Consider the following 25,063-nt stretch of genomic DNA (forward strand, 5'->3'; position numbering starts at 1 on the left):
AGATGCATGGGAAGACCACCACCTACAAATTCCCCTCCAAACCACACCCCATCCTGACATGGAACAATATCACCGTTCTTTCACTGTCACTATATCACAATCCTAGAACTCCCTCCCTAACAACACTGTGGGTGTACCTACACCACATGGACTGCAGAGTTCAAGAAGGTGTCTCACCACCAACTTCTCAAGAGCAATTATTGATGGGCCAGTGATGCTAACATCCAGGAACCAACAGGAAAGGGAACATCTGAGAACGTCAATTCTCCTGGGTGACAATCAGTTATTTGGTAATTTGAGCAAAGGTAAGGCAGCAAAAACATCCAAAGCAATTTCCAAATGAAACTTGCATTTATTGTCCATCCCTAATTGCCCTTGAAAAGTCAATGGTTTGCTCGGTCATTTCAGAGGACAGTTCAAAGAGAACCACCTTGCTGTGGGTCTGGAGTCACATAGAGGCCAGAGCGGCAGATTTCCTTCTTGAAATAGTATCAGTGAACCAGAGAGGTTGTTTCAGCAATGGATGACAGTTTTGAGCCACCTTCACTGAGCAGAGTTGAAAAGGGCCAGATTTGCATGAGTTCATGATAACTGGAACGTATCCACTGCTGCTGCAGTTGGATTTGAGCTCATAGGCCATGGGTGTGAGCTATGGGCTGTGGATTCTAAGTGCCATAACAACACCATGTACCCAAAGGAAGCACATAAATCACTGCTGGTCGAAGGATTGGTCTGTATAGGGATTGATGCTCAGATTCCAGCTGTGGGATGTGCTGCCGACAATAACATCATAAATATTAAATTAGAAAGGGATTGTCATCCTGGATAAAATAGGAAATCTCAAACCTGATGGTGTTCCAGGTCCAGATGATATCTACCCAAGGGTGTTTAAAGAGATGGGACAGGTGATCTGTGAGCCCCTTGTCTGTATATTCAACAGCTCAGTAGAGTCAGGGATTGTTCCCTGAGATTGGAAGGTTGCTCACGTAGTTCCCATTTTCCAAATCAGAGCCAGGGAACTACAGACCCATCAGTGTGAGCTTGATCACAGGGAAGATGTTTGCAGGGATCCTAAGAGATGCTGTTTCTGATCACTGGGGAAGAGAAGGAGTCATTAGAGATACTCAACACGGCTTCAGAAAAGATGATCATGTCTTCTAAACTTGTTTGTGTTTTGTTTAGAAGTTGCTGTGTTGGTGGGTGAGGGGAATCCGTTTACATTGTCTATCTCAGGGTGTAATCCAACAACATAGAGGTTGTGGGGCTGAAGGAGGTGAGCTGTGGTCTAACTAGTGTTTTGTTCCAACATAACCACTCTCCCATTTTCCATTAACTTCAATGTAATGAAAACTGGCAGTTTGAACCTGTCAGCATTTGAACGATATTTTCAAATGACTCGAGGGTTTCTTACAGTTGGGATCATTCTTTATTCTGTCCCCTCGAGGTGTTAGAGAACAGACATTCTCCTGCATATAGCAATCTAGTGTGCTGGGGCAATGGTGACATAGTGGTAATGTCATTGGATGCTGTCCTGTTGGTATGGGTACAAACCACACCATGGCAGCTGGTGGAATTTAATTTCAATGAATTTTTAAAAATTCTGCACTTGAAAGCTAGTCTTAGTAATGATGTTATAAAACTATCAGTGATTGTTGTAAAAATCCATCTGATTCACCAATATTCCTTATGGATTGAAATAATGCTGTCCTTATTTAATGTGGTGTATATGTGATTCCAGACCCACAGCAATATTGTAACAGAGTTCACTGTTTGGTGCAGTGTCTTGCAAAGTTTCAGCTTAATTACAAGTGATTATAAGTAATAATGCTTTCAAATATTGTTATAGTAACCATAATATGTGTAAGCTCAGTTAAACATGGTCTGAGGCTGAGAAGCAATTCTGATGCTGAACCAAGGTTATGTTAAAAGAAAACTGGCAGAGCAGCGAAAAAGAAACCTTGAATTAAATGTGAAAAGAATGTCCTGATATGTTTGAAATTAACAGATAGTGAAAGACAGAATATTAATTAAGTTACAATAAAAACAGAAGATTTAAAGCTTCGAAGATCTGTTATCACTCGAGTAAAAGACATTGCTGTACCTCATGTAACAATTGTATGAATTTCTAGATAGGAAATAACAAAGGTGCAAGAAAATGGAACAAAGAGATACCAGAAAACTAAGCATAAATTTCATTTTAAAGATTTGAAAAATGATGATGGAACAGAATGAGTGAGATAGTCCAGGCGTGTGTCAGCTGCTACAGAGGCTCAAAGGCAAAAAAGGGTATAAAAGAATAGCTATTGAACATGAGAAGCAGAACTAGAAACCCAGAGGAAGAAAGAAGAGAATCTTCAGAGAACAGAACCCAGCAAGAGAAAGAGAGACCGGACCACAGTCACTCGGAGGGCTACCGCCGAGGTTCTGAGTATCAGCCTGTGATTATTGTCTTTGTTAAGTATTACTTCTTTGCACTGAATGTAAACTGCTGAATAAATCGACAACACTTATAACCAATATATACCTGTACCCATAGTGATTTGTTGTAGTCACGAACAAGTCACCCTTGTTGGATTAAATTGAACCCTGAATCCAGGAAAGCTACAACTGGCACCCCAGATATCAATGAAGGACGTCTTCCCACTTGGGTAACAAATAGACATTTATCAGGATGATCCTGTTATCAGGACGATGCAGAATTCTGTAAAATTAGGAGTCTGATTGAGGTTCACCTGGTCAAGCACAAATGTCACAAGGTGGGGAACCAGAAGCTATTGGGACTAGTAGTACACATGCCCAGTCTTATGAATGGAACCATGTCTAATCCTCTGTTTAGAACAGAAAACATAGGGGTTATGAGGGAAAGTGTCATTAATCAATTCCTGACATCACTTCAATGGTTGATCCAGTTGGAAGAACTAACTTGGATAGAACGAAACCTACAGGGATACAGAACAAGCATGGATATCCTCATTTGCCCATATGATTTATATGATCATTAAAGAGACACATGTGCTTTTAATTGGAATGGGAAGGGGTTGAACTGTACTGTGGAAGTTACAGGTTCATCAGATGTGAGAACTAGAACGGCCTATGTACGAGAAGGGAAGTCTTGTTTTATCACCTTAGAAGACTATTACCATCACGGGAACTTAAATGTTCAAACCTGGGACCGTCTGTATTACACCAGCCAAAACCACAGTGATCGGGGGAAAACCCACCTCGCCATTGAGATGCCTGACCAACAGGTCTTACTAGTAAAAGATGGCTTGAACATAAACCCAGGGGTTTATGTCACTAAATTTGGGTACCACATCCCTGAACGACCTATAACCTTAACAACATTAATAAGTCAAGTGAACACCTCCCAATGCTGTTATTACACACTACAGCAAGGAAATAAAACTATAGCTAAGGATATTCCAGGGGTAGGGGATTCATCACATTGGTGGGAAACAGGGTTAAACATGGAAATTCCCCTCTGGATTAGAATAATTTCACATGTATTGATTGTAACCCAGTTATTGGCACTAATATACTTACTGATCCACACTTGCTACTTGAAGCACCTGGTGTGCCAGACAAGATCACAATTAAACATAATCACTGCACAAAATGTCTTGGAAATGAGTAAATATGTAAGTTCAAAGTATGCAAGAATTGCCCTTGAGGTGGGGATATTGTAAGATAATTCACTGCTTGGTGTATTGTTTCAAACCCACTAAGATCACCCAGATAGGGAATGATATCATGTTCCCTGTACCTACTCATAACATCACTGAAATCAGAGTTGACTTTGGAATGCAGGAGGAAGTATTGAAGACAATGATTCAGTGGAGACACCCCATACCCCCTCTATCCTTCGATTTATAATCCACAATTAAAATATTGTAACATCCCAAAAGCACTGGTTTAAGATGTGACAAGAACATGAACAAAGAGAGAAAGGAATTGGAAATCTGGGGGAAATAGACATAGGTGGGAAACAGTTGTGAATACAAGTCAACATACCTGACTCAGAACTATTTCTCTTCTGTTCATGTTGATACAAACGATGGTCACAATTGTAATAATAGTCGTCCTCTGTTACTTGAAAAATCTTACCTCAAGACAGCTGAAGCACACTGAATTGAGCTGGAACCCAGCTCTTGCGTCTAAAAGAAAGTAATAGTCAATGAAGAGTAAAGTAATAGTCAAGTTTCCAGGGGGCAGTGCAACTTTGATAGGGTCGCACGGAGCCCACGGTGGAGAAACTGGGCTACTCTGAGGAGGCGGCTAGACACCGGCAGGTCGGAGCTGCACGAAAATAAGCTTCTCGGCCTTTTGGCTAAGATCAAGTGTAGTATCTGTTCTTATCAGTGCTTATTTGATTGAGAAGAGACCATGATCATTGCCTTTTGATCCTGGGGAAGCTTTGAGTAAAATGGCGATAACCAATTTTCGAGCTTCGGGCCAGGGAGTGCGCAACACCGTTCGGGTGGTCGTGAAGGACAAGGAAGGAGATGCACCGGTCGATCGCACCTTCTTCATCAAGAAAATTCTCTTCGATTGCTGCGGATTTCAAGCGACGGACGTCTTCTGCCTGCAGGATTTCCCCAGCAGTGGATACTTCGAGGTGACGTTCCGGAATGTGACGGGATGCATCAAGTTCCTGAAGGCGTTCAAGGAGAAAGGGGACCGGGCTCCACTGTCGATCCTCACAGCGGAGCCGCTCTTCACGCTTCCATCACAACGGGACCGGGTGGTGACGATTCACCTCTACAACCCCCATGTTCCGGTGGTGGATGTACTCACCTTTCTCGCCAGGTACGTCGAGGTGGCCGGCAGCAGCACTGATGTCAAGGACCCCTTTGGGATCTGGACCAGCAAGCGGCAGGTCAAGGTGACCTTGAAGGTAGATCCCAGTGGAGCCATCATCCACCCTCCCTCCAGCTTCGCTATCGGGGGAAGTCGAGGCTTCTTGGTCTACGCTGGGCAGCCCAGAGTTTGCCGCACCTGTGGCAAATCTGGTCACATGGCAGCCAACTGCAGCACGGTGGTTTGCAAGAACTGTAAGGAGGAAGGCCATCAGACCAAGGACTGAAAGCAGACTAAGTGTTGCAACTTGTGCGGTGCGGCAGGCCATCTCTACAAGACCTGCCCCAAACGTTGTCTCAGCTATGCTCAGGCGGCAAGGTCCAAGGAATGGCCGGGCGAAGGTTCGACGAAGGCGTCCACTGTTCGAAAGGAGACCAGCAACCTTCTCCGCAGTGAGGAACTTCAACCTGAGAAGGAAGGGGAGGCGGCTGAAACCAACGACCCAGCACCTACCCAGCGCCCGGAAACCCCTCCTCCACAGACAGAATCAATGGAGGAGGAGGCAGCAGATGGACAAACAGGTCAGTGGAAAGTGGTCCAGAGGAAAACCACAAAGAAAAAACATCCCAAAGCCACCACCCAAACCAGTGGCAAGAGGAGGCTCTCTTCTGAATCAGACTGCAACAACTCCTCTTCACTGGACGGGGAAATGCTGGAACGACAGCCCCTTCAAAAGAGGCGGCAGAACTCCGAGATGGATGATAAAGCATCCCAGCCCCCGGGCACTGGAAGCTGTGATGGTCCCGGCGTGCCCCAACCCCAATTCCCCACACGTAACGACGTGGCCAACGCATCTCAGCTCCGGGACACCGGGAGCAAAGACACGTCTGGCGCACCTGAGCTCCGGGAGACCGGGAGCTGTGATGTTTTCGAGGAGGAACAGATGGAAGCAGCTGAGGACAACCCAATGCTCTCTGCCTACAAGACCCCCCCGATGTCACCCGAGCGGCACAAACCCTGCATGAAAAATCAGGAGGGGTTTCTGAGCCCAACCAACGTGAAACTGCTTGCGCATACGATGGGTATGCAGGAACATCCCGAAGGGGAAGGACTGGGACTAGCGAGGACAAATGGTATGGGAAGCAACAACTAATTTTTAGTAAAAAATGGGTGTAAGAATTGCTTCCATTAATGTGTGTAGCATTAAATCTACTACGTGATGTGTTTCAACCTTGGATTACCTTGCCAAGGTCAAAGCTGACCTACTGTTTCTGCAGGAGTGTGGAATACCACACCTCAGCACCTACAGGCAGTGGTCGCGATGGTGGTCCCACGGGCCATCGATCTGGTCGGGGGTAATGACTGCCGTTCCTCCGGCCTGGGTATTCTGCTGCGGGGAGGTAACTTCACCATCTCCGAAGTTAAGGAGGTGGTGGGCGGCCGCCTCCTCGTAGCAGACGTGATGTACAACAACGCTCCACTCCGGTTGATCAACGTGTACGCCCCGGTACAACGCAGCGAGCGGCTGACCGTCTTCCAGCAGCTCCCACTGCTGCTGGCGACGTCCAGGCCGGTCATCCTAGGCGGTGACTTCAACTGCATCATCGATGCGGCTGGACGATCCGGCAGTGACGACAGCAAACTGGACGCTACGTCCAGATTCCTAATAGAAACAGTTAAGGATGCCAAACTGCACGACATCTTCAGCAAACCTGCAGACGGAACGCAGCGCAGATACACATGGTCAAGATCGGACGGGTCTGCCCGTTCCAGGATTGACTTCCTGTTTGTGTCCCGTGCTGTCACGGTCGGATCCACCGACGTCAAGCCGGTGTTCTTCTCCGACCACTGCCTCTTACTGGCCGACTGTCACTTACAGGACGACCAGCGGGTTGGCAGAGGGACGTGGAAGCTCAATGCGACACTGCTGACCCCAGAGAACGTTGAGGAACTCAAAAGGGATTACAATGGTTGGAGGACCGTGAAACCCCTCTTTGAGTCTCCAGTTCACTGGTGGGAAGCGATTAAGGAGAACATCAAGAGGTTCTTCATCCACAAAGGTGTTCAGAAGGCGAGAGAGAGACAGAGGGAACTGTCCCGACTCCAGAAAATTATGCAAAATCTACTCCGGTTGCAGTCAATGGGGGTCGAGGTCAAGGAGGACCTCCAAGAGGTGAAGAGCCAGCAGGCCTCGCTCTTTGTCAAGGAGGCCTCCAAGATCATCTTCCGGTCCAGAGTCCGCTCCATCGAGCAGGATGAGACGTGCTCGCGTTACTTCTTCCAAAAGGTACACAGAGAGAGCTCTGTTATCAGCAGCCTGAAGGAAGAAGATGGCTCGGTAACGTCTTCACAGCCCGACATACTCAGGATCAGCAAATCCTTTTATGCTGGGCTGTATGACGCGAAGCCCACAGACAGCAGAGCATCCCAGTCCTTCCTGTCATCTATCACAGAGGTCTTAGATGACAGCAGGAGGGAGGGACTGGACAAGCCGCTAACTCTGGACGAGCTGACAAAGGCCGTCGAGTCTTTCGGGACGAGTAAAACTCCCGGGAGCGACGGCTTACCGGTCGAGTTGTACTCGGCCCTGTGGGACTGGGTCGGCCCAGACCTGCTGGAAGTATACGAGAGTATGCTCCTGGCCGGCAGCATGTCAGAATCCATGAGAAAAGGCATCATCACCCTCATTTACAAGCAGAAGGGGGAGAGGGCAGAAATCAGAAATTGGCGGCCCATCTCACTGCTTAATGTTGATTACAAGATTCTGTCCAAAGTCATAGCCAGTCGAGTCAAGTCTGCTCTGGAGTTGGTGATTCACCCCGATCAGACCTGTACTGTACCCGGCAGGAAGATCTCTGATAGTCTCGCGCTACTCAGGGATACGATCGCCTACGTACGGGACAGGAGGGTGGACACCTGCCTCATCAGCCTGGACCAGGAGAAGGCTTTTGACAGGATATCGCACACCTACATGATGGACGTGCTTTCCAAAATGGGGTTTGGGGAGGGAATCTGCAATTGGATCCAACTGCTCTACACAAACATCAGTAGCGCAGTGTCAATCAACGGGTGGGAATCTGTAAGTTTCCCGATCAAATCTGGAGTCAGACAGGGCTGTCCTCTGTCCCCGGTCTTGTTTGTTTGCTGTATTGAACCCTTTGCTGAGTCTATTAGGAAGGATGCGAGCATAAGAGGGGTGACAATCCCAGGCAGCGGAGGCACTCAGGTCAAAACCTCCCTGTACATGGATGACGTCGCCGTCTTCTGCTCGGATCCGCTGTCCATGCGCAGACTGATGAGCATCTGCGACCAGTTCGAACTGGCCTCGGGAGCCAAAGTTAACCACGGCAAGAGCGAGGCCATGTTCTTTGGCAACTGGGCTGACCGATCCTTTGTCCCCTTCACCGTCAGGTCAGATTACCTGAAGGTGCTGGGGATATGGTTCGGAAGGGCTGGGGCGTGCACCAAAACATGGGAGGAGCGAGTAGCCAAGGTACGACAAAAGTTGGGCATGTGGGGGCAGCGATCTCTCTCCAAGAACCTGGTCATCAGGTGCGAGGCGCTCACGTTGTTGCTCTACGTGGCGCAGGTCTGGCCCATACCCCACTCCTGTGCCGTGGCAGTCACCCGAGCCATTTTCCGCTTCGTCTGGGGATGTAAAATGGACCGGGTCCGGAGGGACACGATGTTCAAATCTCTGGACAAGGGCGGGAAAAATGTACCCAACGTGGCCCTCATCCTGACGACCACTTTCGTGTGCGGCTGCATCAAGCTGTGTGTAGATCCCCAGTACGCAAACTCCAAATGTCACTACGTGCTGAGGTTCTATCTGTCCCCGGTGTTGCGAAGGATGGGCCTGGTCACATTGCCGCGGAACGCTCCATGCAGTTGGGCGGTGCCGTACCACCTATCCTTCGTGGAGCAGTTTCTGCGGGAAAACACCTTTGACCACCGGTCCATCAGGCAGTGGTCTGCACGGAATGTCCTCAAGGCCCTACGGGAAAAGGAAATGGTGGATCCTGTCGGATGGTTCCCCGAGCAGACCGTCGAAGTCATTTGGCGGAATGCCTCATCACCAGAACTTTCAAACAAGCACCAAGACGTAGCTTGGCTGGTGGTGAGAAGGGCCCTCCCCGTCAGATCCTTCATGCACATCCGAAGTCTCGCCCCCTCTGCACAGTGCCCCCGCGTTGGCTGTGGTGGGGAAGAGACGGTCGCCCACCTCCTCCTGGAATGTGCCTTTGCAAAGCAGGTGTGGAAAGAGATGCAGTGGTTTTTGTCAAGGTTCATCCCAAGCAGCTCTGTAACACAGGAGTCTGTGCTCTACGGGCTGTTCCCAGGGACGCACACCGAGACAAACATCAACTGCTGCTGGAGGACTATCAATTCGGTGAAAGACGCCCTTTGGTCTGCCCGAAACTTGCTGGTCTTCCAGCGCAAAGAGTTGTCCACCACCGAATGTTGTAGACTGGCACATTCCAAGGTCCAGGACTACGTGCTGAGGGACGCACTAAAGCTTGGGGCAGCCGCAGCAAAGGCTCAATGGGGAAAGACCACAGTGTAAGGTTCCCCCACCAAGCTGGACTGAGGGGCTGGATCCATGGGAAACCCCTCGAACTGTATCGTAAATATTCTCAATTGCTGTAAATGTAAAACTGTAATTGACATGACAATTGTGAAAAGGAAGGATTGGGAAGAAACTCATGACAGTATTGAAGGAAACTGATCTCCCTTGCAATGTTTGTATTTTTTGGTGCTGTTTGGAAACTGTCTGGCAATGTAATTTTTACAGATGTTTATGAATAAAGTATATTTTGGAAATAAAAAAAAACTTGACCATTTTCACACTGTATCCTCTGTAATAACTAACAAAGTTAAGTAAGCCATTGTAATACTAACACATGAGTAAAAAAGTTATTTTTGTGTCTTGTATCAGCAGCTGCATTAATCAAATGAATGTATTAAGCAGTAACCCATCAAGAAACAATGATTACAAAGCAATGGACCTTGGTTGGTTTGTAATTAATGAATTAAGAATCATGCTGGAATGAATGGGCTTTAATTTAAAAGTATTATTTAAAAACTAAGTCTTAAGCTTGAAAGAAATTCAGTAGCAGTAGGACTTCGTAAGTCACTGTGACACAAATTCAGCAGAACAAGTTTTGTGACCCTGATCACATTCATTAACTTTGCTAAAAAGAATCAATTTCTGTACAAATTCAAAAATAAAAACAAGAAATGCTGGAACCACTCAGCAGGTCTGGCAGCATCTGTGAAAAGAGAAGCAGAGTTAACGTTTCGGGTCAGTGACCCTTCTTCGGAACTGACAAATATTAGAAAAGTCACAGGTTATAAGCAATTGAGGTGGGGGTGGGGCAAGAGATAACAAAGGAGGTCTGGATTGGACCAGGCCACATAGCTGACCAAAAGGTCACGGAGCAAAGGCAAACAATATGTTAATCGTGTGTTGAAAGACAAAGCATTAGTATAGATTAGGTGTTAATACACTGACTATAGAACAGCATTATTGTGGCGAGTCGAAGAGACTTAGTAGTTGGCAGGAAAAAAGACAGAGGCGCAAGGGGAGAGCCAACTGTGCAACAGCCCCAACAAACAAATTTCTCTGCAGCACCTGTGGAAGAGCCTGTCACTCCAGAATTGGCCTTTATAGCCACTCCAGGCGCTGCTTCACAAACCACTGACCACCTCCAGGCGCGTATCCATTGTCTCTCGAGATAAGGAGGCCCAAAAGAAAGAAGAAAGAAAAAGATAGAACAGCAGCAAGTGCAAACCTGAAAAAAAAAGTGGGCAAGCAAACTGAACAAACTAAGATGAAATGAAATAAATGCAAAAAAAAAATTGTAAAAAATGTAAAAGAAAAATGTAAAAAGAAAGAAAAAAAAATAACTAAAAATGAAAATAAAATGGAGGGCTGTCATGCTCTGAAATTATTGAACTCAATGTTCAGTCCGGCAGGCTGTAGTGTGCCTAATCGGTAGATGAGATGCTGTTCCTCGAGCTTGAGTTGATGTTCACTGGAACATTGCAGCAGGACGGAGATGTGAGCATGAGAGCAGGGGGGAGTGTTGAAATGGCAAGTATATGGAAGCTCAGGGTCCTGCTTGCGGACTGAGCAGAGATGTTCCGCAAAGCGGTCACCCAGTCTGCGCTTGGTCTCCCCAATGTAGAGGAGACCACACTGTGAGCAGCGAATACAGTATACTACATTGAAAGAAGTACAAATAAATCGCTGCTTCACCTGAAAGGAGTGTTTGGGGCCTGGGATAGTGAGGAGAGAGGAGGTAAATGGGCAGGTATTACACATCCTGCGATTGCAGGGGAAGGTGCCATGGGACGGGGACGAGGTGGTGGGGGTAATGGAGGAGTGGACCAGGGTGTTGCAGAGGGAATGATCCCTTCAAAATGCTGACAGGGGAAGGGAGGGGAAGATGCGACTGGTAGTGGCATCACACTGGAGGTGGCAGAAATGGCGGAGGATGATCCTTTGGATATGGAGGCTGATGGGGTGAAAAGTGAGGACAAGGGGAACCCTGTCACAGTTCTGGGAGGGAGGGGAAGGGGTGAGGGTAGAGGTTCGGGGAATGGGCCGGACACAGTTGAGGGCCCTGTCAACCACAGTGGGGGGCAATCCTCGGTTGAGGAAAAAGGAGGTCATATCAGAAGCACCGTCATGGAAGGTAGCATCATCAGAGCAGATGCGTCAGAGACGGAGAAACTGGGAGAATGGAATGGAGTCCTTACAGGAGGTAGGGTGTGAGGAAGTGTAGTCGAGGTAGCTGTGGGAGTCGGTGAGCTTATAATGGATATTAGGAGACAACCTATCCCCTGAGATGGAGACAGAGAAGTGGAGGAAGGGAAGGGAAGTGTCAGAGATGGACCATGTAAAGGTGAGAGAAGGGTGGAAATTGGAAGCAAAGTTGATAAAGTTTTCCACTCTGGGGTGGGAGCAGGAAACGGCACCGATACAGTCATCAATGTACCAGAAAAAGAGTTGGGGGAGGGGGCCTGAGTAGGACTGGAACAAAGAATGCTCGACATATCCCACAAAAAGACAGGCATAACTAGGTACCATGCGGCTACCCATAGTGACACCTTTTACTTGAAGGAAGTGAGTGGAGTTGAAGGAGAAGTTGTTCAATGTGAGAACAAGTTCAGCCAGGCGGAGGAGGATGGTGGTGGATGGGGACTGGTTGGGCCTCTGTTCCAGGAAGAAGTGGAGAGCCCTCAAACCATCCTGGTGGGGGATGGAGGTGCAGAGCGATTGGACGTTCATCGTGAAGAGGAGGCGGTTGGGACCAGGAAACTGGAAATTGTCAAAATGAAGTAGGGCGTCAGAAGAGTCACAGATGTAGGTGGGAAGAGACTGGATCAGCGGAGAAAAGATAGAGTCTAGATAGGAAGAAATGAGTTCAGTGGGGCAGGAGCTGTACAAATTCATACTGTCCAAGGAGATAACAACCGTAATGAATAGAACTCTTCATAGGTTTTTATCTCAATTACTGGCAAAATGCTTTATCAATTAAGCCTCAATTAGAGTTGGGTAGGAACTGACATTACAGGACCTGGACCAACCATCGGGCAAACTAGAAAGGTGGTCTGATGGCCAAAAAGGGGATAAAAGAACAGCTATTGAACATGAGAAGCAACATGTAAAAAATCCAGAGGAAGAAAGAAGAAAACCTTGAGTCAACATAACACAGCAAGAGAAAGAGAGACTGTGCCACAGTCACTCGGAGGGCAAACGCCAAGGATCTGAGGTTCAGACTGTGACTATTGTTGTTGTTAAGTATTACTTCATTACACTAAATATAAATTACTTAATAAATCGTCTACACTTCATTCCAACATATACCTGCACCCATAGAGGGTGGTTGTGGTCAGGGACAAGTCACCCTTGTTGGATTAAATGGAATCCTGAAAGTAGCAGGAAAGCTACACTTTTTTGACAAATCACCAAGATAGCAGACTACAAGTCATGGCCAAAACATCATTCATTAGTTACAAATCACAACTTAATTAAATCTGGGCACACAGACACTTTATTGACATGTATAAATACATATAAATGTAATCAGTTATCCAGCAGTTGAGCTGGATAGGAATCGTATTTCACAAAACAAGTAACAAATACCGGGGTGAGAGTGGCAAAAGATCAAAAGGTCTGAAAATTAGTGGCCGAAGACTAAAAAATACTGATTTTTTTGACAATGAATCATGTAATTATAACACTGTTATTCAAGTAAACTAGTTGTGTAATGGTAATTTTGTACAATTTTGCATATGTAATGTTAAACTTGCACTGTACTCAGAATACAATTTCATGAGACTTACCTGACAGCTGATAATTGGTTTTACAGAGCTTCATGTTCTCATCAGGTGGCAGGACCGTATCTCCAACACAGAAGTCCTCGAGGCGGCCAACATCCCCAGCTTATACACACTACTGAGACAGTGGTGCTTGAGATGGCTTGGCCATGTGAGCCGCATGGAAGATGGCAGGATCCCCAAAGACATATTGTACAGCGAGTTCACCACTGGTATCAGACCCACCGGCCGTCCATGTCTCCATTTTAAAGACATCCGCAAACGCGACATGAAGTCCTGTGACATTGATCACAAGTCGTGGGAGTCAGTTGCCAGCGTTCGCCAGTGCTGGCGGGCAGCCATAAAGGCGGGGCTAATGTGTGGTGAGTTGAAGAGACTTAGCAGTTGGCAGGAAAAAAGACAGAAGCGCAAGGGGAGAGCCAACTGTGTAACAGCCCTGACAAACAAATTTTTCTGCAGCACCTGTGGAAGAGTCTGTCACTCTAGAATTGGCCTTTATAGCCACTCCAGGCGCTGCTCCACACACCACTGACCACCTCCAGGCGCTTACCCATTGTCTCTCGAGATAAGGAGGCCAAAGAAGAAGAATGTTCTCAATGTCCTGCTTCTGCCTATTCATAGCTTTCTCACGTAAAAGGTGTTCTGTGAAAATGTGTCAGCTTTAATGGAAAGCAATATATATAAGCATACCATTTGGCATGTTCTGGTACCTTGGTAAGTGATGTGGACAAATCAGTAGGTATATAAATTAATAAAAAGTAAACATTTATGAGACATTTACAATCCAGAAACATGAACATAAGCAGGGTAATTTTGTTATTTTGTACTGTGACATAATCACCTGAACGATGCAGAAAGTAAAACCAGGTAGGGAGGATTGTATACCAGTTATACAGCCTGTCCAATTTACTGTCCATTAACTTAAATGGACAGGAATATCACATACATTCTGTTAGGAGCATGTGATACTCCTGTTCCAATTTTCTTTACGACAATTATTTACCTCCCAGCACAAAAGAGGAAAATAACCTTCTTAATCTTCGCAAATGCGATGCCTCTATAGATAGAATTGCTTGTTTTTAAATATCATCACTTATGGTAGATTTTATCATTTAAAATAATTAGTCACATTAGAATGATTGTAAATTAAAATAATCTTGTTTGCAGTGCAGATCTCATTATAATCTTAATGAAAACTAATGAAAAATGTGGTTTTCCTCTTCAAAGGGTCCAAATATTATGCAACATAAAAATTTTCCCAGATCTTGCGAGTGACAGTGGAAAAGTAATGAGACTAGTGTTACAACTCTAGGAAGCAAATCCTGCACGCCGGGTCCCAGTACTTTGTGGGACGTCCTGCCCCATGTGTCCAAAGATCTGCAGGTCGAGAATCAGCCTGTTCAGTGACCTGAAGCCCCATGGAAGAAACTCACGACCTTGAGTAGATGTCATCCTCGAATTGAAGGACAGCCGATGACAACCTCTGCAGTAACAAGTTTGAGGTTCTGTTGCATCATCCCCAAATCAGGCTCAAAAGTTTGGTAAAGGCCCTGTGACAATGCAGCAGGTCCAATGGACAGCTGTATATCCCAACAGTGATCAATACTTCTGGCTCCTGTTTGACTGCACCAATTGGTCTGGTGACAGCTGCATTTAACAGCAAGGTGAGCTGAAAATCATAACTATTGTGTTGGCTTGGAGAAAGGCAGCACTCTGTATATACTGAAGATTTATTACATTGGTCTCTGGGATGAGGGGGTTGTCCTTTGACGAGGGGCTGAGTAAATTGGGCCTATATTCTCTGGAGTTTAGAAGAATGAGAGACGATCTAATTGAGACACACTAGATTCTGAAAGGGCTTGATGAGGTAGAAGCTGAGAGATTGTTTCCATTGGTCGGGGAATCTGGAACGCGGGGGCACAATCTCAAGATAAGGGACCAATCATTCAGGACTCAGATGAGGAGAAATTACTGCAGTCAAAGCATCGTGACAGTGGAATTCTCTACCCAAGATGGTTGTGGATGCTCCATTGTTGAATATATTTAAGGCTGGGATTGATAGATTTTTGGTCTCTCAGAGAATCAAGTGATATGGGCTGCGGGCAGGAAAGTGGAATTGAAACCCAAGATCAGCCATGATCATATTGAATGGTGGAGCAGGCTCAATGGGCCATATGGTCTACTTCTGCTCCTATTTCTTGTGTTCTTGTATATACATGTTCATACATGTACAGAGTATTGTGCCATCAGCCTGAGAAACCCAGTGACCATTTATAGTGACTGCAGAGAGCTCACAGGATAGTTGCACTGTAACCAATACACAGCACTTGTGGTGCAGGACAGTCTTTTCAGGATAATCTTAAGCAATGCCAAAACACACATTGAAGAAAGATGGCCAGAGTTATATTCCTTGTCTTGCATCACGCTCGTGTAAAAGACAGCTTCACACTGACTCCAGGTTGACAGTGTGACTGGGGCAGTAGACAGTGAAAATGGAGATGAAAAATGAATGGAATTCAGCCATACACCTGAGCAAACCGATAAGTGAAAATTCCAGATCACTTCAGTTGCTGCAATGCACAGGACATATTAAGTTCATACAGTTCATGCTCACTGCAGGATATTCACATGCCGTAACCAGTTTGTGCAGAGTTTTCAGAAATTATTTCAGACACACACTGCTGTGTAAATGGAAGCAAGTTTCAAATTCCTATTGACAGACCAATGTTTTTGCTGCAGACCAGCGACTTGCCAGCTACTGATCCTGCACCATTAATTTTAAACCATGTCAAATGAGCTGTGTCAGTTCTCAGGTGGTCTCTGCTAAGATATCCCATGAAGGCAAAATCAAACATTGGGAATTGGTCTGTGTATACACACATCTCCTTTTTGTCTATTTACAGAACTGACACACTGAAGTTGTGAAGGAGTGTGCAGTTCCACCCACTTGCTTTCCTGTTTGAAATTCATTTCCACCAAGGTGGAAGACTATAAAAAATAAAGATGACTTAAAAAAGGTAAAACAGATCGCCGAGCAGCTTTGTGGTTGGCCGACTTTAAAAAAATCATAACTGACAGTTGCAATTTCTTTCAAAGCCGGTCCTGTGGTTAAGGTGGGAATGGGAGAAGCCAATGGTGGATTTCCGAAACCCCAATGTCAGAAATCTGCCATTTGGTGGAAATTTCTCATCCCTGAGTTACTTGTGAACTCGCTGGTGTGTCAGCACATGGGATGAAGCAGTAAGTTCCTTCCCCTGGTCAGAGCAAGTGAATGGCTTCTTCCTTGTGTGAACTTGCTGGTGTTTCAGCAGGTGGGGTGAAGTAGTGAATTCCTTCCCACACTCGAAGCAGGTGACTGGCCTCTCTCCAGTGTGAACTCGCTGGTGTGTCAGCAGGATGGATAAATGATTGAATCCCTTCTCACATTCTGTGCAGGTGAATGGCCTCTCCCCAGTGTGAGTGTGCTGGTGTGTCAGCAGGGCGGATAACTGAGTGAATCCCTTCCCATATTCTTTGCAGGTGGATGGCCTCTCCCCAGTGTGAATGTGCTGTTGTGTCGTGAGGTTGCCTAATCGCCTGAACCCAGTCCCGTAGTGAGAGCACCTGAACAGTCTCTTGTCAGTGTGAATACGTTGATGGGACATCACTTCAGCAGAACGTTTATAGCAATTCCCACAGAATGGACATTTAAAAGGTCTCTCCCCAGTGTGAACTCACTGATGTGTCAGCAGGTAGGATGATTTAGTGAATCCCTTCCCACATTCACAGCAGGTGAACGGCCTCTCCAGGGTGTGACTGCATGGATGAGTTTCCAGTTCAACTGGATAATTCAATCACTTTCCACAGTCCCCATATTTACATGGTTTCTTCCCAATGTGACTGCAGTTGTGTTTAAACAGGGCAGATGATTGGTTGAAACCTCATCCACACACAGAACATGTGTACAGTTTCTCCACACTGTGATCGGTACTTTTCCCTTCCACGTTCAAAATCCGGTGATATTCGGGTTACGATAAGTTGGGCGACTCCTTCAGATCCTGATCTGACATTTGCTTTACATTTCACAGCTGCAATTCCTCCCCTTCTAAAACCCTGTGAAATTGATTTAAAACTGAAAAAAAGAGTGTGTGAGAGAACCCACAAAAACACAAAGGCAGGTTGTGAAACGGAGCTGAATGAATCTGATAATTTATGGGGCCATCACTAGGAAAAAGTGACCATGAAAGCTGCTGGATTAATGTACAACCCCAACTGGTTCATTAATGTCCTTCAGTGAAGGGAACCTGCCACCCAGTCTGGACCTACACAAGACTCTGCCCTCTATGGGAGGAAAAAGAGAGAGAGGGAGGGAGAGGGGCAGGGAGAGGAGAGGGAGTTTATATATCGACAACTCGACCAGAACTTTGACAGAACCTCCAAAAACCTCAACTTCCATCATCTGGAAGGACCAGGGCAGCCCGTGTATATGAACACCATCATCTCTAAGTTCCCCTCCAAGTCACGCACCATCCTGACTTGTCTGACTGACATCCAGTACTCGATGAACAGAAATTTCATCCACTTAAATATTGGGAAGTCTGAAGCCATTGTCTTCAGTCCCTGCTACAATCTCCACTCCCTAGCCACCAGCTCAATCCCTCTCCCTGGCAATCGTCTGAGGCTAAACCAGACCATTCATAACCTGGATGTCATATTTGACCCTGAGATGATCTTCCGACTGCATATCAACACCATCACTCAGACCACCTATTTCCACCTCAGTAACATCGCCAGACTTCACCACTGTCTCAGCTCATCTGCCTCTGAAACTTACATCCATGTAATTGTTACCTCTCCACTTGACTATCCTGGATGGCCTCCCACATTCCACCCTCTGTAAACTTGAGATCATCCAAAACTCTGCTGCCTGCGTCCTTACTCGAACCAAGTCCTGTTCACCCATCACCACTGAGCTCACTGGTCTACACAGACTCCCAGTTAAGCATCACCTCAATTTTAAAATCCTCATCCTTGCTTTCAAATCTCTCCATACCCTCACGCCTCACTATCTCTATAATCTTCTCCAGCCCTACAACACTCTGAGAGATCAGAGTTCATCTAATTCCGGAATCTTGAGCATCCGCGATTTTCATTACTCCATCACTGGTCGCCGTGCCTTCAGCTGCCAAGGCGTTAAGCTTTGGAAATCCCTCCCTAATCCTCTCCGCCTCGCAACATTGCCTTCCGTGCTTCAGACACTTCTTAAAGCCCAGCTTTTTAATCCAGCTTTTGGTCACCTGCCCTAATATCTCCTTATGTGGCTCAGTGTCAAATGTTGCTTTATAACACTCCTGTGAAATGCCTTGGAACATTTTATTACATTAAAGATGCCGTATAAATACAAGTTGAAGTTAAGTTGGACATTTATCACCTTTCCTTCATCATCACTGGGTGAAAATCCTGTAACTCCTTCCCTAACACCATTGTGGGAGCACCTTCAACACAAGGACTGCAGTGGTTCAAGATGAAGGCCCACCATCACCTTCTCAATGGGCAACTGCGAATTGGCAATATACGCCGGTCTGGCTAGTGACGCCCATATCACAGGAATGAAGTAATAACGTGTGTATATGTAAACTGGATTGAAAGCCTCTACAGAAATACTTGTTACTGAAACAATACTCTTTTACATCGAGTGGTTGGTGTCTGTTTAGCAACCTCATCTCCCCTGGATTCTACCTCCCTTGACAGCCTCACTATGAAAATTGTTGCACCCGACTGGGCTCAAAAGTACTCGGAATTAAAGCCAGCAGTTGCTCCCCCATCCCCACTCCAGCTCAAACTGATGGAACACAGGACATCAGGGACTGACTTCCACATCCAACACCCACCCTGATACAAACTGGCTCTTAATTCGTCCGTCTGTGTTTCTCGACTCAGTTCTGTGAGAAATGCCTGCAATAAAACAAAAGCAATATACTGCAGATGCTGGAAATCTGAAATAAAAGGAGAAAATACTGGAAATATTCAGCAGGTTGGGCTGCATCTGTGCAGAGAGAAACAGAGTTAACGCTTCAGGCACATCAAACCACCGCCGGTGCCTACAGCCTGGAACTCAGAATGGGAGAAGGAGGAAAAATGAGGAGAGGCAATATATTCCAACACTCAGCAACCGACAGTCCACCTCCATCACCGGGATAGGGAGACAAAGTTTAGAAATGGTCAGCAACACGACTCCAGTAAAACATCCCAGGAGCAAAAGGGAGAGCAGTGTGTGTACCTGCCCTGATATCCCCCTCCCCAGGCCTGTCAGTCTAACCCCACCCCCCCACTCCACTGCTCAGCCTTGCAGCTTCCTGCACCTTGAACTAGCCGTGTCCAGGTGTGGCCCAGTCCAAGGAGAGTCTTTGTGGAAGTAGGGAGGGGGGACCTCCTACCCTGTGCTGTGTCCCAATTGTGTCCCTGTGCTGTGTCCCCCAGGCCCCTTTATAACCGAGATAAGTTTCCTTCAAAGTTTTGGGCTGTGATGTTAAAGTTTAGTAATCCTTAGTTCCTGCAAAATAGCAGGAAATCTGGCGGCCATTACCGTCACCAAGAGAAGCCCGGCAGCTGCCCCGCGCCGCGCCGCCAGTCGTGTGCAAACGCGGGACCGGGAGCTTCTTATTGGGGGTATTGAGGCTGCAACGGCTGTCTCTGAAGCCATCACTGGGACTGCGCCTGCTCAAATACTGTTCGGCATTGCGCATCCTCACGCACTGTTCGGTCCCGCGTTTGCGCGAAACACTGTATTGCGCCTGCGTACTGCTCTCCTGCGTTCTCAATAGGGAATATTCTTAACCGCAGAGAATCTTGGGTAGAAACCGCGCCATTGAACGGTCCAATTCGAGCGGCGGAGCAAACCGGAAGGGAGAAGCGAGGAATCGACCGGGCGATTGAGCGGGGAACTGAATGCGTCGATCGCGGGATGGAGGGAGGAGGGACCTGAATGCGGTAACTGATGCGGCGATTGCGCTATTGTGGAGGTGATGTTGGGTTTAATTCGCTTTTCGTGTCCAGTTAAGTAGCGCCATCTTTATACAGCTGCCTGTGACGTCGCAGACAACAGCGTTTTGGACGATGATGGTGCATTTGCACATCTGCAGCAAACGAGTCCGAAAATTAAAATCATTCCCAAAAGAAGCTTTTTAAAAACATTGATTCATGGGATGTGGGCATCGCTGGGCAGGCCAGCATTTATTGCCCATCCCTAATTGCCCTTGAGAAGGTGGTGGGGAGCTGCCTTCTTGAACCGCTGCAGTCCATGTGGGCTAGGTACACCAACAGTGCTGTTAGGAAGGGAGTTCCAGGATTTTGACCCAGAAGTAGAAGAATATTGAGGGAAATTTCTCCAGACTGAGGGTTGTTAAGATCTAGAATGTACCGTCTGAATGGATGTTGCAATCAGATTGCACAGCAACATTCTTGAAGAGGACAAATTTCCAGGCTTATGGAGAAAAGATGGATTATGGGATTAAACTGACTGTTCTTTCGGGCCCCTGCTGAGGAATACGAGCGAACAACCCCACTTCCTTGTGGTTGTCTCAGGAGAGACTCAGGCCAGGAGAGTAAACCCTCACAGAAAATCATGAGAGGAACCCCTAATGCGGTCATGTGTCACCTTTGTCATGTTTCCAGCAGTTCCTGCAGCCAAACTGTTGCCAAACGTTGAGCTCTGCCCTCCTTTGGACCCCTCTAGGAAGGCTGAGAGGGGTGTTTTGATGCTTGAGCAACTCACAACCTCCATACATTCTGTCCAGGAATGCACCATGGGCAGGTCACTCCATAGTCACCTCACAGCGACCAAAACAACACGGAAGGCAGCAGTTACAGGGTCATCGCTTCTCTTTCAGAGAGCCAGCACAGGCTCGGTGGGTCGACAGGCTTCCTTCTGTGCTCTAACATTCACTGACTCCATCATGTTCATTATCACATCAACTGGGAGATACAACACAACTCAAGGCTCACAGACAATGATGCCCAGAAGATGTTCAGGAATGGGCAATAAATGCTAGCCTAGCCAGCGACGCCACATCTCATGAACGAACATACAAAAAAGGGCAGTTCTCTAATGCTTTGTATGGATAATTTAATTACAGAGCAGACAGTTTTTTAAGCTGTGATGGCCGAGTGGTTAAGGCATTGGATTTGAAATTTAATGGGGCTTTCAACAGGTTCAAGACCTGTTCACAGCAAACTTTGTATCTGTTCTCTTGAGTTACCTGCCTGGTGAGATCACAGACTTGTTTACCAATCAAATCTGCATCTGCTATAATCTATCAAATCAATTGATGCAAAGCTCATTTTTCCAATTTTAAACATTGAAATGTATTAATTACATATTGTAGTTTTGTTAGATGACAAATGTAAAATTGGGTGAGAAATAAACACTGAAAACAACCAGAAAAAAGTGTTTTCCTAAACATCCTTGCAAAATTTAGAGGAAAAATAGCACCTTCAGTGAATGAGTGGGAATACTGTTTGGTTTCAATAAGTTGAACCAGATTTCTTTGTGTAAAATGATAGTGGCAGAACTCAAATCTTCTTCAAATCATAGATGTTTCCTGCTGACAGTAAAATAGGAAAAGCAGCTAACCTGAGGAGCATTGCAGAGCTTCCCTGGTCGTCTAGTGGTTTAGATTCAATCCTCTTAATACCATCCTCTGGTTTCCATTCTTGATTAGGTAAATCAGAACTTCTTGCTGCTGTGGCAACTTTCAATTACTTGTTGCATGAAAACAGAAAATGCGGAGTGAAGAGCGCTCTTAAAGCTCTCGGTTGGTGATTTTTGATCAGAGCTGGAGAATCAGTGATGTAACTTGACAAGAACAATTACAGATACAGTTGGTGAGTGAAAGAAAGCAATTTAAGGGCTGTGGAAAAGTTGCCACATGGAGTGATATACTGACTAAAAGGATGATAGTGCAAGGCAAAATGTTGCTGGTAATGGGATAGCTTTTTCTGCTTGCTATACAAACTTGCACAAATATCACTCCTGAGCAACCAAACACAACTGCTCTGTCAAAAAGCATGCTGGGCTGAATGGCCTCCTTCTGTGTTGTACCTTTCTATAATTGTATGTTTCTCAACACCACTAATGCTGCCTTCATTCTGCCATCTCACAACCCATTACAGCCAAATATACTTTCTTGCCTTGTGCCCTTTCCTTTTGATCTCATGACAATGAGGAAATTCAGTGAGAAGTTTTCTTGTCATTTCAATCACCAGATCTGGAACCTGCTGAATGACATTTTAAATGGTGCCAACCCTTTACTGCTGCTCAACTCATCAAACATTCATTGTTATCATTGGCCGATTCGGTATCTTCTTGCACTACATCTGCTGAATAACATTACTTTCTTGTAGCTCCACTATCTTCACATTGAAAACCTGTCAGAAATATGCAGTTTCAAAGCTAAGCAACTTGTAAAAGATTGGAAGAGGGTGACAGTGTCTAATTGCGAATGGGAACAACTCTTGTATATTCATGCGTTCAGTATCTGGAAGAAGCAGGAAGATGCGATCCTGGTGCTTATTTATCCTGTTATCTGTGAAACCCATCGTTTCTCAATGTCCTGCATCTTTCATTCCCACTCCCTGCTTTCCAGGTCAGGCTGGCTTTCACGAATTTGGTCTGTTTGCATCAAGCAGCTCATTCACCTGCAAGCTGGAGGAGCAGAGGGAGCTGGAGGAAAAGCAGTGATAGAAGCAGAAGGCGATGCCACATGAAACTAACAGGATTTGATGTGTGTCAGTTGTTTCTGCTGATATATGACAGCCCATGTGTTTCCTTGCACATTTCACAGGAGCCGCATTGATTCTGTTCTTGCGTTTTGGAAATTGAAACTTGTACATCCGCAGCTTGTGGTTCTGTTTCATGTTACTGTCCATTTAATGCTTATGCCTTCATCACTCAGTGCTGTCATTACCTGGATAAATCATTTCTGTTCAAACTAAACAGGCCATTTTGTATGAGAAACATCTCTGTGGTGAAAGTAGACTGAAGTGAAGGAACAGGAATAGCAGCGCATGTCAGTTAACTTGCCGGGCAGCGCAGTCAATTCCCTAGTGGTCTTGCTGTGTTTATTGCTTTTATATAGCAATAAGGAACTAAACAATCTTCAGTTGAGTTGTCATAAACTGTGAGTTCTTTATTGGTACAGTAACACACTTACAGGAGAGCTTGTCTCACACATGTGACCAGGTGTCACGTTCAACTCCAGTGAACTGATCACGTGTTTTTGTGACATCACTTCCTCTGATGGTGTATAGCATTTAAACTGTCAAAACCATATCACAACATCCCCTTTCCTAAAATGGAGACACATAAAAGACAACTATGTAAATAATGGAGTGAAATGACTTTAAAAAATATTTACACACACATTGACGATGATGTTCTTCAGTCTCTGAATCATACAGGCGGTCTGCTGACTCAAACTGATCTTGTGAAAATGTAGTTTCATGGAGAACTAGACTTCTCAGCCTTCTTGACTTGACTTTCATGTGTGGTGGGGCAGGCCACCTCGACAAAACCTGCCTCAGTTAGGCTCAGGCGGCAAGGCCCAAGGAAAGGCTTTCCATTAAAGTTGACACATCTTCACAGAACACCTTTTACATGAACAAGCTATAAATAGGCAGAAGCAGGACATTGAGAACATGAAGCTCTGTAAAACCAATTATCAGCTGTCAGTTAAGTCTCATGAAATTGTATTCTGAGTACAGTGCAATTTTATTCATTACATATGCAAAATTGTACAAAATTACCATTACACAACTAGTTTGCTTGAATAACAGTGTTATAATTACATGATTCATTGTAAAAAAAAAAAATCAGTCATTTTTAGTCTTCAGCCACTAATTTTCAGACCTTTTGATCTTTTGCCACTCTCACCCCGGTATTTGTTACTTATTTTTGTGAAATACTCTCCCTATTAGTGCTCAACTGCTGATTACATTTATATGTATTTATACATGTCTATAAAGTGTCTGTGTGCCCAGATTTAACTAAGTTGTGATTTGAAACCAAAAAATGATGTTTTGGCCATGACTTGTAGTCTGGTATCTTGGTGATTTGTCAAGAAAGTGTAGCTTTCCTGCTACTTTCAGGATTCCATTTAATCCAACAAGGGTGACTTGTCCCTGACTACAACAAACTACTATGGGTGCTGGTATATGTTGGGTTTAAGTGTAGCAGATTTATTAAGTAATTTATATTCAGTGTAAAGAAGTAATACTTAACAACGACAATAGTGGCTTTCTGTTCCTCAGATCCTCGGTGGTTGCCCTCTGAGTGACTGTGGTGCAGTCTCTCTCTTGCTGTGTTCTGTTGACTGAAGATACTCTTCCTTGCTCTGGACTTTCTGTATTGCTTCTTTTGTTCAATAGCTGTTCTTTTATACCCTTTTTGGCCATCAGACCACCTTTCTCGTTTCCCTGATGGTTGGTCCAGGTCCTGTGAAGTCAGTTACTACCCTACTCTAATTGAGGCTTAATCGATAAAACATGTTGACAATAATTGCGATAAAAACCTATGAAGAGTTCTATTCATTACGGTTGTTATCTCCTTGGACAGTATGAATTTGTACAGAAATTGATTCTTTTTTTAGCAAAGTTAATGAATCTTATCAGGGTCACAATACTTTTTCTGCTGACTGTGTCACAGTGAGTTACAAAGTCCTACTGATACTGAATTTCTTACAAGCTTCAGACTTAGTTTTTAAACTTAATACTTTTAAATTAAAGCCCATTCTTTCTAACATGATTCTTAATTCATTAATTATAACTCAGTCAAGGTCCATTGCTTTGTAATCATTGTTTCTTGATGGGTTGCTGCTTAATATATACATGTAGTTGCTGATACAAGACACAAAATTAACTTCTTTGTTCATATGTTAGTATTAAG

At 45.4% G+C, this 25,063-nt stretch overlaps 1 protein-coding gene and 1 pseudogene across 1 annotated transcript in view; both read left to right on the forward strand.

Moving 5' to 3' along the window:
- Positions 1–25,063, forward strand: part of LOC137349417 (zinc finger protein 585A-like) — a 79,597-nt gene that overhangs the window by 32,836 nt on the left and 21,698 nt on the right. The window lies entirely within an intron of this gene.
- LOC137349459 (U2 spliceosomal RNA) lies at positions 4,308–4,416 on the forward strand (annotated as a pseudogene).

Source organism: Heterodontus francisci, chromosome 34, assembly GCF_036365525.1.
Source record: "Heterodontus francisci isolate sHetFra1 chromosome 34, sHetFra1.hap1, whole genome shotgun sequence".
In the NCBI taxonomy this organism is placed as follows: domain Eukaryota; kingdom Metazoa; phylum Chordata; class Chondrichthyes; order Heterodontiformes; family Heterodontidae; genus Heterodontus; species Heterodontus francisci.